Here is a 16661-nt window from a genome sequence, read left to right on the forward strand (position 1 = left end):
CTGAGCCAGGGGCGGACTGACAACTCATGGGGCCCCCGGGCAATAGGGGATCATGGGGCCCCTGTGTCCTTGCCCAAACTCACAAAAGCCTAAGAAAAAGGTACCAGGGGCATCTCATGGGGCCCCCTACTGATCCGGGCCCTCGGGCAGTGCTCGAGTTTCCAAATGGTCAGAGCTGAGGTGGAACTAGAAATGGCAGAATTGCTGCCATTGTATTCCATGCTACCAACTCCACTGAACTTGTTATGCTGGTCAGAATCAATTTTAATGCCTGATATCTGAAAATAGCTGCCTGTAGAGCAATAATGTTGATTAGGTTTGGAATTGGAATTAAGATTGATACATGAACAAAAGCTTAGACATTTGCTTTAAAATATACACAGTATATTAAGTCATATTACTATTTAGGGCAACAAATACAGACATGTTGTGTGAATTTATTTTTACATGCACACACATGCACATACACACTTATCTTTTGGCCAGCAAGTGAAAATAATATTTTCTAGCAATTTTGTAGATTGTGTTTTGTGCATTGATAGGCTTTAGCCATTAGGCTCAACTCACTAACTATAACAATCCATAATGACTGTTATTTTCAGCTATGACAGCCATTGTGCTCTGCAAATAACAATCACTTGGTTCAAAAATAATGATCTTGAAGGGCAAATGACACACGCACTATAGCGTTGTAAATTGAGCCAATTGCCTCTGTCATTCAGATGAACTCAATAAACAACAAAGGCTGTCAAGCAAAAAAAAAGAGATATATGTATATGACATCATCCCTGTCAGTTGCTGGGAGCTACAAACTATTTACAAATACTGTCAATTAAAAATAATACCTGGATCTAAGATCTAAGCATTTGGATGATGTAAAAGCAAATATTGACTTTGAGGTTGTCATTCAGACAATTTTTCCTTTAGGCTGTTAAAATATATATATATATATATATATATATATATATATATATATATATATATATATATACACACACACACACACACACACACACACACAGGGCTTTTTTCAGCGGAAATGCAGGGAAAACACAGTTTCAGCACCTGTAATGGCAAGAGGTGCTGGGGTGTGCTAAAAGGTCTATCAATGCTGGCTACTGGGGGATCTATTGTCACTAGAGAAAATCTATTTTTGCATGATGATCTATTTTTGCTGGGGGGCCTATTGTTGGTGGGGTATCTATTGTTGCTGGGGGGAACAATTGTTGCTGGAAGGTATCTACTGCTGAGGGAGGGGTCTATTGTTGCTAGTTGCTGGACAGTCTATTGATGCTGACTTCTGGGAGATGTTGTTTCTGTTGGTGTCTATTGTTGCTGGGGGTTCTAATGTTGCCAATGGGGATCTATTGTTTCTGAGGAGTCAATTGTTACTAAAGGGATCTACCACTGAGGGAGAGGTCTATTGTTGCTGGAGAGCATTGATGCTCGCTTCTGGGAGATCTGTTGCTGCTGCTGGTGTCTATTGTTGGTATTTTGTTGCTGTGGTCCATTGTTCCTTGTAAAATCTATTGCTGCTGGGGGGGGGGGGCGGTGTAGATCTATTGCCACTCCCTGCGGGTAATCCACTGCTTTTCTTGTTATCAGTAACACATTCCATACAAATGATTTAGCACCACAAGATGATACTTAGCTATGTATTCTCTAAAAGCAGCAGTACTGGGAGGTGGGTAGTGGGTGGAACCAAGAGACATTGCTTGGAGGTGGATGGGCTGCGGAGACAAGGAGTGACTCATAAGTGGGGAGATCCTGTACCTATTCCCTGAGAAAAAATGCTGTATATATAAAGTTATCACTTATCAGCACCTATTATCAACTTGTTCCAACATAAAAATTTTGATAACAGCAGGGGCTTTGACGCCAGGAGGACCCATACTACTTCCGCTAGGGGGTTAAAAAAAATTACATTTCAAAATGTTTGATTTTGACCAGAAAACTCTAGGACAAGGTAGAATTACTTAAAGCAGTATTATACCCAAAACCAAAAATGTAATGACTATTAGATGTGGTGGCTGCTTTACTTTTCTTTTTTTTTGTAGGCTTTTTTCCCTGTTTTCACCTGGTGATCTGGCCAGTAACATACCTCCTTTACTAGTGCCTCTACTCTAGATGAAGGAGCACAAGGGGCACATTTGGACAGCAACATTATGAGTCTGGTGGGGAGGGGGTATGGAGTGTTAGATGCACAAGCAGATTTAAATACAATCAAATTGAAGCCAAACTACAGCTCACACTGCAATTACAGCACTTTTTTTTCTTTTGGTTAAAGGTTTCATATATATATATATATATATATATATATATATATATAAATAAAAGCTGAAGATTGTAAGCAATCCTGTCAGTGGTAAATGGTTTGTTTCAACACTCTTTAATGGCTATATTTGTAGGTCAGCTTGTTTTGTTGGAAAAAAAACAGACTTACTGGCTGGATCACCAAAAAAATCTGAAAAAGTAACCAAATGCAGCCACCACAGCTAAAACCGTTAAGCTGCAATTTATTAAATGTTTGCTTTTGGGTTTATTACCATTTTATCTGGTAATAGAATCATCTAGCATCAAAATTGTGACACTTGGCATCATCGCTACTACAGTGAAGAAGTCTTTCTTTCATTGTTGGGTTAGACAGCTATCATTGGGGGTTTTGTACAGGTAGTGAGAGTCCACATGAGTGCTTCAAGATTCAAACTGACCACAACCTGCACATTTACACCATCAAGCACCAGCTTCATTCCTACAAAAATGTTCTAGTTTCTACAACACCTACTGTAAAAACCTTGGGGTTGATTTACTAAAGGCAAATAGGCTATTCATGTTGCAAGGAATTTGCCCCAGAGCTTAGTGAATGAGGAGAAGTTTCACTTCCAAAAAAAAATAAATTAAAAATACAAAATTTTTGCTTGCACATGATTGGATGAAGGAAGTCAGCAGAGCCTCATTCACTAAAGGCGGCTATAAATTGATCAAAATGTGGCCTCTATACAACCAGGCTATTGGAAGCGATGCTGACGAGTGTATTCTGATGGCGGGGAAATCTCCCTGCTGTCAACTTACAATACCGTTGCGTATAGTATTCTCCCATTCATGGCCTACTGGTTGAACGGAAAAAAAAACGACTGGTGTATGACCTGCCTATGGTCTAGGGCAAATTTCCATGCAAAGTGCAACCTTTCTTGCAAAAGGAATTTGTTTTTAGTAAATCAATCCCTTTCACAAAACATAACAGTTATACTCACAGAGGTGCTATGAAAGCCTCAAACATTATATTCAGTATCTTCAGAATCAGGCCTGGTAACGTGAAGGCCTAAACGGCTTTAGAAGGGATAGACTCATCCTCTTTCTGCAAGCCAACATTGTGTCTACACTCCAAAACATCGCTTCTAAATTATTTACTCTCATCCCAGATAAACAATCTTCTGGTATAGTTATTCCTTGGAATAAAGTTAATATGCTCCAGTTTGGGCATATTATGGATTCATATACGCATCACAGTTGGCATTATCATATACTATAGTGCTGAGCTTTGACAAAACCATCACCTTTAAAACTTCTTTATGGTCTACTCATATACATCGATTTCCATTTTATGCAGTATTTGATCTACATGGTAAAATGGGAACTTATCTTAGAATGGGACATACCCTTACTCCATAACAATGGAGCTTGGCTGCAATCCAGCCTTACTGGGGAATGGTCACCTTTATTCTTACTCAGGTGTTTTCTGGTCCTGTACTATCAAAGCATTACATTGTCATTCAGGCCTTTCTTTGAAATATTTATTGATCAAACAGTGAAAACTGGCAAAATGTATTTAATGACAGCTCACTATGTAATCTCATTTACATGGAGGTCAAACATTCTGCCCTCTAAAGGCTTGTTTACCTTAGGAGTAGCCATTTGACAGACATCGAGCAGCCATTATGTCGCCTCCTCACTGCTTGTTTTGACCCTTATACTGATGAATCCATATATATAAATTACTTTGTTATCTAACAATGGTATTGCTGAATCAATAGGTCTTAGACATGTGTGGTTTGTTTCATTCCTAATTGAAATCTGGATGAAATTCCCCTTATTCAGAGTTTTGGATGTTTCCAAATTTCTGAATACAACAGTAACAAATTTCAATGAATCCGAAGTAAGCATTAACAAATTAATTTGTTTCATGTGGATATTAGAAGCATCTGAACAAAATGAACGATTCAATAATATCCGGCTCCCCCTGCCCTAAAGCACCCCCCCATGTTTAGGGCATGTGGCCTGGTATGGTTCAGAAGGGAGGGGTGGTGCTTGCCCCCCCCCTTCCTGACCTGCCAGGGTGCATGCTCGGCTAATGGTCTGTTATGAATTTTGGGGGGGCTCCCACGCTGTTTCTTAAAAAAAATAATAATTTCGGCCATTTTTTTTTTTCTGCTGTCAGCGAGGAATCCTGTTGACGGCAGATAAGTCATGGTTGTTAAGGATGCAGCAGGCGGGAGGCTGCCCCACTCCTTAACAACTGGCTACTCTTTACAATGAATTTGAATGGATTCAATATTTTCAATTCCAATTTGATTCAAATGCTTCGAATGCATTGGGAAATAAATAAATAAACGGAAGAAAACTCATTTTTTTAACAAATGCAATGAAACAAAATTAGTAACTAAACTAATTTTCTTGTTCTGCACATGTCTAAAAGGTGTATTGCTCCATTGCTCTGGTCCTTCAGGGGTATACAGGTGCAAGAGCTGAACTGGTTAAATTCAAATTAAGTTGTAGAATGATGTAAATAGACATTTGAAATGGCAGGCATTCTGCTGTAAAACGCAAAGCTTATAAATAATGTTTTCATTTAAATTTTTATTCTAGAGAAAAAATTGTCTTTGATTCATCATGATGGATTAATTTGGATAAAAAAAATGACTGTTTTTGAAGGTAATTACAATTTAGTTTATATTGCAGCAATTTTAATTGAAGGCATAAGTCTAAATTAAGATTTGGCAAGGCATTGTGGTGTTAAAATATAGTTAGTGAATTTGTACACAATGTACTTCCGTAGACTGTGATTTTAGTTTATGCAGTGATAGTCCTGTAATGCCGTGTTTTAAGGTTGCTAAGTTGTTTTGTTCTTTTGTTCTGTCAGAGAGATTAAGGAAACAATTTGACATATACTATATTGCCAAAAGTATTGGGACGCCTATATAAAAGCAAGGTTAATAATATAACTTAGATTACAAAATCTTTAGTTTTACTCAAATGAGTTGATGCAAAAATGAATACACCCCAGAACAAAAACTACTACATCTAGTATTTTGCATAACCTCCATGATTTGTAAGGACAGCACCAAGTCTTCTAGGCATGACATTAACAAATTGGTGACATATTGCAACATCTATCTTTTCCATTCTTCAAGGACAACCTCTTTTAGAGCCTGGATGTTGGATGGAGAGTGATGCTCAACTTCAGAATTCCCCATAGGTTTTCGATTGGGTTCAGATCAAGAGACATACTTGGCCACTGAATTACTTCCACCTTGTTTTTCTTCAGAAATGCAACGGTGGCCTTAGATGTGCGTTTTAGATCATTGTCATGTTGGAAAAGTGCACGATGACCAAGGGCTTGGAGTGATGGTAGCATCTTCTCTTTCAATATAGAGCAGTACATATGTGAATTCTTGATACCATGAATGAAATGCAGCTCCCCAACACCAGCACCACTCATGCAGCCCCACAGAAAGACACTGCCACCACCATGTTTCACTGTAGTCACCATGCATTTTTTTTTTGTACTCCTCACCTTTGCGACACCATACAGTTTTGAAGCCATCAGTTCCAAAAACATTTATCTTGGTCTCATCACTCAAGAGTAAAGAGTCCCAGTAGTCTTCTTCTTTTTCAGCATGGGCCCTGGCAAATTCTAGGGAGCCTTTTTTGTGCATGGGCTTTAGGAGAGGCTTCCTTCATGGACGACACCCATGCATGCCATTCCTCTGCATGTACACCGTATTGTGTCATGGGAAGCAATCATCCCAGTTTGGCTTTTTAACTCTTTAGCTAACTGCATTGAACTTGCATGGCGGTTTTCTTCAACCCTTCTCATCAGAAGACGCTCCTGTCTGAAGGAATTAGCCTTTCAGCATTACCATACCGCCATTTTGTCTCTTGACCTGAGATCTGCCATTTTAAGATAAGAATCCATTTTGAGATTTATGTCAGTACTTAAAGATGAATTTGTGTTTTAAGACTGTTTCTTACTTTCGATAAGAGTCTGAGGTTCCTCTTTTCCCTTTGAGATGTAACTTCCTTTTTTCCTCTACCTAGCATAAGACTGAAAGTCTGCGGTGGGCTTTTTTCCTGTTGCAAGAGTATTAATAAACTATAGCCAGCGCTAAAAGGGAAGTTGTCTACTTTCTATATTAATGCTTGACGCATATAATAATAATTAACATAAATGCTAAATGATTGGGCATTACTGACGTATATAATATTCTGATTGGTCAATGCATACCTGTCAATTGATTGGTTCTTATATTTCCATGTATTGTTTTAAGTTTCATATATAAGTTTGAACACGGAAGAATAAATTTAGTTCCTTCTGAGATACCACCTTGTGTCTGTGTGCAATTTCCTGTATCTCAAAGGGGACTCCAGGCCTGCGGACAGACATTGATCAGGGCCAGGGGACTGACGGGAGTCGGTAGCTACAGGAAGGAACGAGAGGAGCCAATTCCTTTCAATTGGGGGCTCGTGTCCGGGATGAGATAATCATCCTTTTCGGTAGGTAAGATTTTTTGTCATTCTGTCAATTAGTCTGTCTTGCCGGAAGGGCTCTGATTAAAATCTCATGCCCTTAGGTAGCACCGGGCTTCGCGTCTAAAGACGCTAGTGGCCAGGCGCAAAGTGCTGTGGGAAGCACAAGGTCTTTTGGAAAAGACCAGGAGCAGTTTTGGGAACTGCACAGTCTCTTATGAGAAGGGGCTGAAAAGAGTTTCTCTGAGAAGAAACCAGGAAAAGTCCGGGGCTGATCAATTCTGTCCTGCAACTCTTTGCTTTTCTTCCTATCGCAAAGAAGTATAAGATAATTTGTTTGTGTGACACAAGTGCCCAGTTGGTAAGTGTATGGGCCAGAGGTCACTGAAGGTATTGTCAACTTCCGTTGTAAGACGCACCACCCCTTTAGCTAGGCCTTTTTGGCTGATGACCTAGAGAAGGTGATAGCATGGTGACACGGAGTTGGGTGCCTATGTAAATGTCTTGTTCAAATTGTGTTGTAGGCTTATTGTTAGAAAAGTGGGAGTTAGTCAGAGTCAGGATATTATTAGAAGTATTGTATATCCAGGTTATAATCTCCACTTTTGGTCAACCACTAGAGAAAGACCCAATAAATATCTTAAGTCCAGACATTTTTATAAAGTAAATTGTCATTTGGAAGTTGACCCCTGTTTTTTGGGACAGCCTATAGGACAGATTTGTAACACAGACCTTTGTAAGTGTAAAAATGGGAAGTGGTCAAAGTAAGGATAAACTCCCTCCCCCAAATGTTGGTGAGACATGTAAAGATTATGTAGCCCGTATCTGTGGGACAGATTACTATCTAGTTAACCCCTGGGTGGATAAATTAGCAGACTGGAGTGAATTCATGGGAAGTGTTGACCCGTTCCCCCGTGATGGGAGTAATGATATTTTTCATATGGATATGATTAGGGGTCTCTGTCTGGGGGATAAACAGGCTTTCCCATGGTATAAGGGAGATCCTGTGTGGGATCAGAAATACATGACCAAAGGTGGACAAAATTGGTTAGAATTTGCCCCTCTCTGGTTTCATAGACAAACTGGGAAACAAAATAAAGCCAAAGCTAGAAATGTAGATGCCACTAAAATACATGCATTAGAGTCAGAAATAGACAGACCCACACACCCTCTCATGCCATTCCCTCCCCCATATGTCCCACCTGTCCCACAGCCCACAAAACTTTATCCATCTCTTACTGAAGAAGATATTGATTTTTTAGCCGGACATTATGCAGTCCAACACCCCACTGCACCTCCAGCACCACCAGCACCAACACTTCCACAGACCCCTCAAATACCTAGTGCTGTTCACATTTCTACCACACAGCCTAGTACAGTTCAAACTCCCGCGCACTCCCAGGGTGTGGTTCAAAGTCCTACCACACAGGGAGCGACAGGGGGAATAGCTGTTTCTTCAACTACTGAAGCAGATGACTCACTTGTTGATGAATCCGCTAGTTCAGGCTCTCTGCTGTTCAGAGCAGCTAATAGTCTAGGTATAGTGGACATGCTAAGTCCATCACACACACGCCATAATACCCAATATGGTATTGATTCCAATACACAACAGATGCCCTTCATGACAATAGGAGACAATCTATTAAAGAAACCCATTGAGATAGAAGACATAAATAGGATTGTCAAACATTGTCCAAGACCCACTGTTTCTTCAACGGCTACTGTGAGCTATTTGAAGAAAGCATGTAAAGGTAGAAATTACACACAAGAGGATATGCGCCTTATCCTCGATGGAATATTGGGACAAACTTCCCCTTGGAATTGGGGTAATGTTGGGACCATATCCATCCTAGAAGCAGGCAACATTACTGCCACAAATTATAAATTAAACACAGAAGATGGTAGGGACAATATGTGGAGAGAGGTCTCAGAAGAAATGGAAAGAGCTTTCCAATCTAGATCCTCCCTCCCTACCGCAGTAGCCTGCAAGCAAAAGTCAGGAGAAACTGTGTTAGATTTTTGGAAAAGGTTTAATGAGACATGGACACAAGAGGCAGGACTGACATTGCAAGACACCATGCATAGTCTACTGATTCAGACTTTCCTGTCCAATCTAAAACCCAGTGTCATGTTAACTGTAAAACAGATGATTTCTGAATGGCCCACTTGTACCAGAGAACAATTTCAATTGAAATTGACTGAGAAAGATGCTGCCGGATGTCTAGAGATACCCAAGGCGGTGGCCACTCATTTTCAGGAAGATCCCTTTCCCCACACAAACCCACCGTACAAGAGAAGGGGGGGTTTCAATAACCGAGGCAGAGGCCGGTCTAGGGGAAGAGGGAGGAATAATAGGGGACGGGACACGGGTTGTTTTAACTGTGGGGCTGAGGATCATTGGAGAAATCAATGTCCATATGAAACTCAGGACCACGCCCAGCATAGCCCCTCCCCAGGCCAACCACAAAGGGACCTCCCACAGCAGAATGTGAGGTTTCCTATCTCTTGGCAGACACAATCACAAAATAAATGAAGGTGCCCAGAAGGTGGTATCCCAGCATTCCCGCTTGTCTCTCACTCTTATAAGGAACAACCCCTTGTATCCTTGCATATACAGGGCAAATTAACCCCATTCTTGTTGGACTCAGGCGCGACTCGTTCGAGTCTGAGTGAGGATTATTATAAGGGAGAGGTAATGAATGCTGAACCTTCTATGGGAATAAATGGGATACTGACCAAGACTTATAAAACACCGCCTCTTCCAATTTTTGACCCCATACAGGGAATCACTCTGCTAGATCACTCATTTAGAATAATACCCAATTGTCCAGTTAATTTGTTAGGGAGAGACCTCATGGGAGAGTTGAACATCAACTTGAAATCCACAAAGAGAGGTGGTATAGTGGCTTATTCTGCCAAAATGCCAATCATCCCTGCCATGACAATGATTACTAAAGAAGACCCCTCATTTCCTGCTGGAACAATTAATGACAAAGTTTGGGCAAAAAGTGCCTTGGATGTGGGATTCATTTCCTGCACTCCATATAAGGCCACACTGAAGCCATGGGCTCAACCTGTGTTTCACAAACAATACCCTTTGTCAAAAGAAAAGGAGGAAGGAATAGCGCCCATGGTGGAACACTTTCTCAAGGAAGGAGTCCTTGAAGAGGTGATTTCACCATACAACAGCCCAATAAATCCAGTTAAGAAGCCGGACGGCTCTTACAGATTTGTGCAGGACCTGAGGGCCATTAATGATCTTGTGATTCCCATTGCCCCAATAGTGCCTGATGTACCAACACTCATTTCCTCCATCCCAGCTGATGCTGAGTTTTTCACAGTGATTGATCTGACAAATGCATTTTTTTCAATCCCTGTTGCCAAGGAGACACGCCCAATTTTTGCGTTTCATTACAGGAGAAAGACCCTTACTTGGTGTAAATTACCGCAAGGGTATGTAGATTCGCCTGTGGTCTACTCTGTTGTCCTCCAGGCTACCTTAAAGCCATGGACTCCTTGCCATGGTTCAGTTTTGGTTCAATACGCAGATGATTTGCTTCTCTGTAGTGTTAATCGGGCAGCCAGCCAAGGGGATAGTGTAGATCTCATGAACTGGTTATGTGAATGTGGTCATAAAGTGTCTAAGAAAAAGCTACAATGGTGTCAGAAAACTGTTGAATACCTTGGTTTTGTTCTCACAAAAGGTGAAAGGAAATTCAGCCACAAAAGAGCTGCGGCTCTTATGGGTCTGCCCCACCCATTGACCAAGAGAGACATGCTCACCTTTCTTGGTATGATTGGTTACTGCCGCCAATGGATACCTGACTGTTCCTACTATGACAACATTTTGAGACAAGCCACAGGTTCAGAAATGTCAGATCTTGTGAAATGGTCAGATGATATGTGCAATGCTTTTGTGTATCTGAAAAATGCTATGGTAATAGCCCCTGGTCTTGGTCTGCCCGCATATAATCAAATGTTTCATCTGTATGCTAGGGAAAATTGTAAAACTATGGCAGGGGTCCTGGCCCAGGAGCATGGAGGAAAACTCCGCCCTGTTGCTTTTTTCTCAAAAATGGTTCCAGTACAGGTCCAAGGCATGCCTGCATGTCTCAGAGCACTAGCATCAAGCGCTATGGTGGTCCAAATGGCTACGTCACTCACTCTGGGACATGAGACCACCTTACATACCACCCACAATGTGTCTATTCTACTCAAGAATATACATACCCAACACATGTCAGCCCAGAGACTTAGTGGATATGAGGTTATACTGTTGTCAAACCCTAAGTTGAGAATAAAATATACCTCTCCCACTTCAGGTCCAGCTCCAATTTTAAATGCCTTATTAGGCTTAAAGGGAGAGCAGGATGAAGTTGTTCCACAGCATGATTGCCTGGAATTGATTCATCAGGACACCTCCCCAAGACAGGATATGTCTTCTGTGGCTCTTCCAGAGGCGCAGAATGTTTTTGTAGATGGCTCTTGCTCGAGACCCACTGACACTGTTTACCATGCAGGATATGCGGTGGTGCAGTTGCCAGATAAAGTACTTGAAGCAAAACCCATCCCATACCAGTCAGCTCAGGCCGCTGAACTGATAGCCCTTACAAGAGCATGTCAGCTCTTTGAGGGTCAGGATGTAAATATTTACACAGATTCCAGATATGCGTTTGGCGTGTGCCACGATTTTGGAATAATTTGGGAAAAGAGAGGATTTATTGCAGCAGATGGAAAATCCATCTCACATTCATCTCTGGTGAAGGCTTTACTCAAAGCCATACAACTGCCAAGATCCCTTGCTATCCTACACTGTAGGGCACACACAAATGAACAAACTGATATTGCAAAGGGAAATGCTTTAGCTGACAAAGTAGCAAAAGAGGCGGCCCTTACCCAGCCTGCCATGATCCAGATGCCAATGCTCACCCCTGAAATGCCACTGTTGGATCAAACATTGCAGGATTTACAGACATATGCTACCTCAGAAGATATTAAGCAGTGGAATGCAGCTGGTGTGACAAAGAGTCCACAAACTGGACTTTGTGTCACAGAGGGGAGACCATGCATTCCAAAGGCCAGTGCACCTCTGTTCATCTCACAGTATCATGGAGTAGGTCACAGGGGATGGCAGGTTACATGTGAACTGCTGGATAATGATTTTTTCATTCCTGGCCTTCCCTCTTTGGTAAAATCATATGTGTCTAGATGCATTACATGCATAAGGAATAACCCAAACAATCCTCACAAGGCAAGACATGAACACCTGACATACCCATCAACACCTTTTACTCACCTACAGGTAGACTTTACACACATGCCGAAGGAAGGAAAAAGACAAGAATATCTTTTGGTAATTGTGGACATGTTTAGCCGCTGGGTAGAAAGCTTTGTAACCACAACAGAAGATGCCCAAACTGTAGTGAGGATCCTTACACGGGAAATTATTCCCAGGTGGGGATGTCCACTCCAGATTAATTCTGACAACGGTCCAGCATTTGTGGCCAAGGTATGTCAGGATTTGGTGAAAACACTCAAAATTGAGTGGAAGTTTCACATTCCTTACCACCCTCAGAGCTCAGGTATAGTGGAAAGGATGAATAGGACCCTCAAGGATAAAATTAGGAAAGCTACTGGAGGTACCTTTGCAAACTGGAAGAAAATACTGCCTGCAGTTTTGGCAGAGGTAAGGATGACTCCTTCTAAAAAGACAGGTTACTCCCCCTTTGAGGTTCTAATGGGTAGGCCCTTTCCCACTCCCTGGGCCAGACAGCCACTCATGGTAGAAAGAGGGGATTTGGAATTGATTCAGGAGGAATATGTGAGAAAACTTATTGAAACTTTGGACAAGGTTGAAAGAAATGTTGCTCGCACTTTTCCTCTTTCTTCACAGGAACCAACTCACTCTTTCCAAGTCGGGGACCGTGTGGTGATACAAGCCCTCCATAGGAATCGGAAGCAAGAGTATCCCTTTGGGCCCCCCACTTCTGTGATCGCTGTCACCAGGACCGCTGTCCTGACTGAGGATTCCAAGGCCTGGATCCATGCCAGCCGTGTAAAAAGGGTGAACCAAGCCCCTAAGAAGCAAGACAAAGGCAAAGACACAGATACAGAAGAAGAAAAAGGAAGTGAAGCCGGTGTAAAAGTCTTTGAAGAAGATGACCTTTCTGATGCTCTCACAGAACTCTGGGCAGACATTTTGCTTCCTCATACTAGCAGCCCTGACTGTGTTCCTCCCAGTATGGACAATAACTAACTGTATTTATCACCCAGATGATTATGGAGTGATTAAGAGTATATGTAATACCTCCATCCAAGCTAGTGACCCAGATAATGCAGAACCAGTGCACACACAAAACCATAGTACACAACATTCTAGTGTCAGAAAGAAACGAAGTCTAACCCGCACTAAGAGAAGGATGAGAAGAATGTCCTTTGTACAAGATAAGGGATGGGGGTTACAGGAAACACCAGTCTTAACTACTGAGGATGTAAATCAGACCATAGTGTTTACTCTGACTAAAAACCAGGTGTTTGACCCGACTAAAGTTACTTATGATATTGGACCTTATAATGTGTACATGTGTGGGAGGAATAAGCCCTGTGGTTACTGGGAGAATATATGGTGGACAACAGACCCTCATAAATGGGAGACCCAATCAGCTAGAATTCCCCTAGAGGACATAGGCACCTATCAAAGAATCTCTATAGCAAAAGGCCAAGGGAATATCATTTTCACAATAAGGAACCCACAGGTCAGAGATAGTGGGGAATATAGGTTGGGAATAACTGTGTCAGGAACAGACCCCTGGGCCAACCTCATATTACAGGTAAAACCCTCCCCAAGAGTCCATGTCAATACCATAGACAATTCATTCCCCAAAGTTAGGAATCGACTGGATAATGAGGTGACAGGAGTAGTGATGCAATCAGAAGACAGATTAAGCATTGAAACTGGTTACTCTGACAAAAATGAATGGATTGAATGGGTGAGATGGACCACTAAAAGTAAGGGACAGGGAGACTGTGTTTCATGTGCCAATCCCCGCCCCCTACTTGCCACAGTTCCTTTGTTAGAAGAAGAAACTAATATGTCCTGCCTAATTAGAATGTATAAAGATAACATCACTGAGAAGGAATGTTCTGATTTTGTTAAGAAGTTCCCTGTTACCGGATTACGAAATTTACCTTTGGCCTCTAAACCGGTACCAGGAAATTTTACCTGCTTTGAACATGATGATGCTAAGGGTAAAGATTTAGGTACATTCCCACCTAATTACTGTGTTAAGACCATCCGCACCTCCGCAGAAGGCTACCGGAAGGAATGGTTTCAGGACCACCGGCAGCAACTGTCAGATGTGTGGTGGCTGTGTGGAGATATGAGACTCAGAGCCAGACTCCCCAGCAGATGGAAGGGAAGCTGCGCTCTGACCCATCTTCTCATGCCTTTCTTTATGATCAAAGTAGAAGATGGGATAAGAAGCTTGCCCATCTTGGAAAAATCCAGATCTAGAAGGTATAAAAGAAATGCACCCCGTGGTTCCTTTGATAATAGAGTTTACATAGATGCTATAGGTGTACCAAGAGGAGTCCCTGATGAGTTTAAAGCTCAGGACCAGATTGCTGCAGGGTTTGCCTCTATTGCTATATGGGTACAGCCTAACAAAAATGTGGATTGGATTAATTACATTTATTATAATCAACAAAGGTTTGTTAACTATACTAGAGATGCTCTAAAGGGGGTCTCTGCCCAACTTGATGCAACATCCCTTACTGCTTGGCAAAACCGCATTGCTCTTGATATGTTATTAGCTGAGAAAGGAGGAGTATGTAAAATGTTTGGTTCCTACTGCTGTACTTTTATCCCCAATAACACCGCTCCTGATGGAAGCATTACTAGAGCCCTTCAAGGCCTCCAAATGTTGTCTGAAGAATTGGCTGAAAACTCAGGAGTAGAAAATCCACTAGCTGGTTTTTTTGAAAATTGGTTTGGTAGATGGGGAACCCTGATGAAACGTATGCTGATTTCTATAGTAATGGCTGCTGCAGTATTAACTCTGTGTGGTTGCTGTTGTATCCCCTGCATCCAAGGTTTAATGCAGAAACTTATTGACGCCACCATTACTAGAACCATGTGGAATCAGTGTCTTGATAAAGGACCTACTAAGGGCCCCAGGTACCAACCTGTAAAAAAGGTGTAAGGTCACGTGCGTGACCTAAGAGGGGGTTTGAAGGAATTAGCCTTTCAGCATTACCATACCGCCATTTTGTCTCTTGACCTGAGATCTGCCATTTTAAGATAAGAATCCATTTTGAGATTTATGTCAGTACTTAAAGATGAATTTGTGTTTTAAGACTGTTTCTTACTTTCGATAAGAGTCTGAGGTTCCTCTTTTCCCTTTGAGATGTAACTTCCTTTTTTCCTCTACCTAGCATAAGACTGAAAGTCTGCGGTGGGCTTTTTTCCTGTTGCAAGAGTATTAATAAACTATAGCCAGCGCTAAAAGGGAAGTTGTCTACTTTCTATATTAATGATTGACGCATATAATAATAATTAACATAAATGCTAAATGATTGGGCATTACTGACGTATATAATATTCTGATTGGTCAATGCATACCTGTCAATTGATTGGTTCTTATATTTCCATGTATTGTTTTAAGTTTCATATATAAGTTTGAACACGGAAGAATAAATTTAGTTCCTTCTGAGATACCACCTTGTGTCTGTGTGCAATTTCCTGTATCTCAAAGGGGACTCCAGGCCTGCGGACAGACATTGATCAGGGCCAGGGGACTGACGGGAGTCGGTCCTTTCACTGTCGAGGTGTTAACTTCTGTGGACAGCCTGAACAACTCTGTGAGATGGTTGAAGTTCCATCTTTTTAAAATTTTTGTATCACTTTTGCTACAGTATTCTGACTGATAAGTAAAGCGTTGCTGATCTTCTTCTAGCCTTCACCTTTCTTGTGTAAAGAAATTGCAAAGGCCCCGCTCCCAAGGCTGGCTAGTAGATGTCAAACTTCACACCTTTCTAAAATAAAAGATTCCGGAAAGAGGTCAAGCCTTTAAAAGGAAGCCTGCATTGAATAAAATATGGGGATTGTCACTTGCTCTTTCCTCTGAAAATGCCTTATGCTTGGCTTCCACACGAATTTCATGGCTTGATTACTTTGAATTACTTAGCCCTGGTTCACACAGAAGTGGTGCGGAATTCGCAGCGTTTTCTGTGCCAATTCCGCATCGCATCAGAGTTGCACCCCGTTCATGTGAACATCTGTGGGTGTGTAAGTTAAGTTAACAACACCCCAAAAGCGGTCTGCAAAACGCGGTGCGATGTGCGGAATCGGATTGCATACCCATGCGATCCGAATCTAGTGCGGACCAAAAAAAGGGTCCTGCACATTTTTACTATGGGTGTGGTACAATTAGAGCCATGCAAAATGTATGGCTCCAATTGCACCGCACACAAATCGCATGTGATTTTCACAGGAATGAAGTGTGGTTCCTGTGCGAATCACATACGATATTCCACACCGCATATGTGTGAACCCAGGCTGACCCAGAACAAGGATGCTGCAGATGAAAGTCAGAGTGCAGTCAGATCTTCTGATCTGCAAAACTGGTTTTAGGTAGAGATGAGCTCAGGTGTGTTCTGACAGGAGTCCAAACCCACCTGAAATATCTCACCAGCTGTCAAAGCTGACAGAGGTCTTCCCCACCTCACAGCCACATGTATACACACCCTTTGCATAGGTATGGCTGTCTGGCGGGGAATTCCTCCACCACCTATGATTGGATGTCGTCTTTGACAGCTTGATGGCTCAGGTGGGTTCGGACCGATGTCTGAACACGCCTAAGCTCAATACTGTTTCAGGCCAAACTATAAAAAAAAATTACATTTTGAAGTATGAC

The sequence above is a fragment of the Staurois parvus genome, unplaced genomic scaffold (assembly GCF_062004578.1).
Source record: "Staurois parvus isolate SC_StPar_1 unplaced genomic scaffold, SC_StPar_1.0 ptg000152l, whole genome shotgun sequence".
Classification (NCBI taxonomy): domain Eukaryota; kingdom Metazoa; phylum Chordata; class Amphibia; order Anura; family Ranidae; genus Staurois; species Staurois parvus.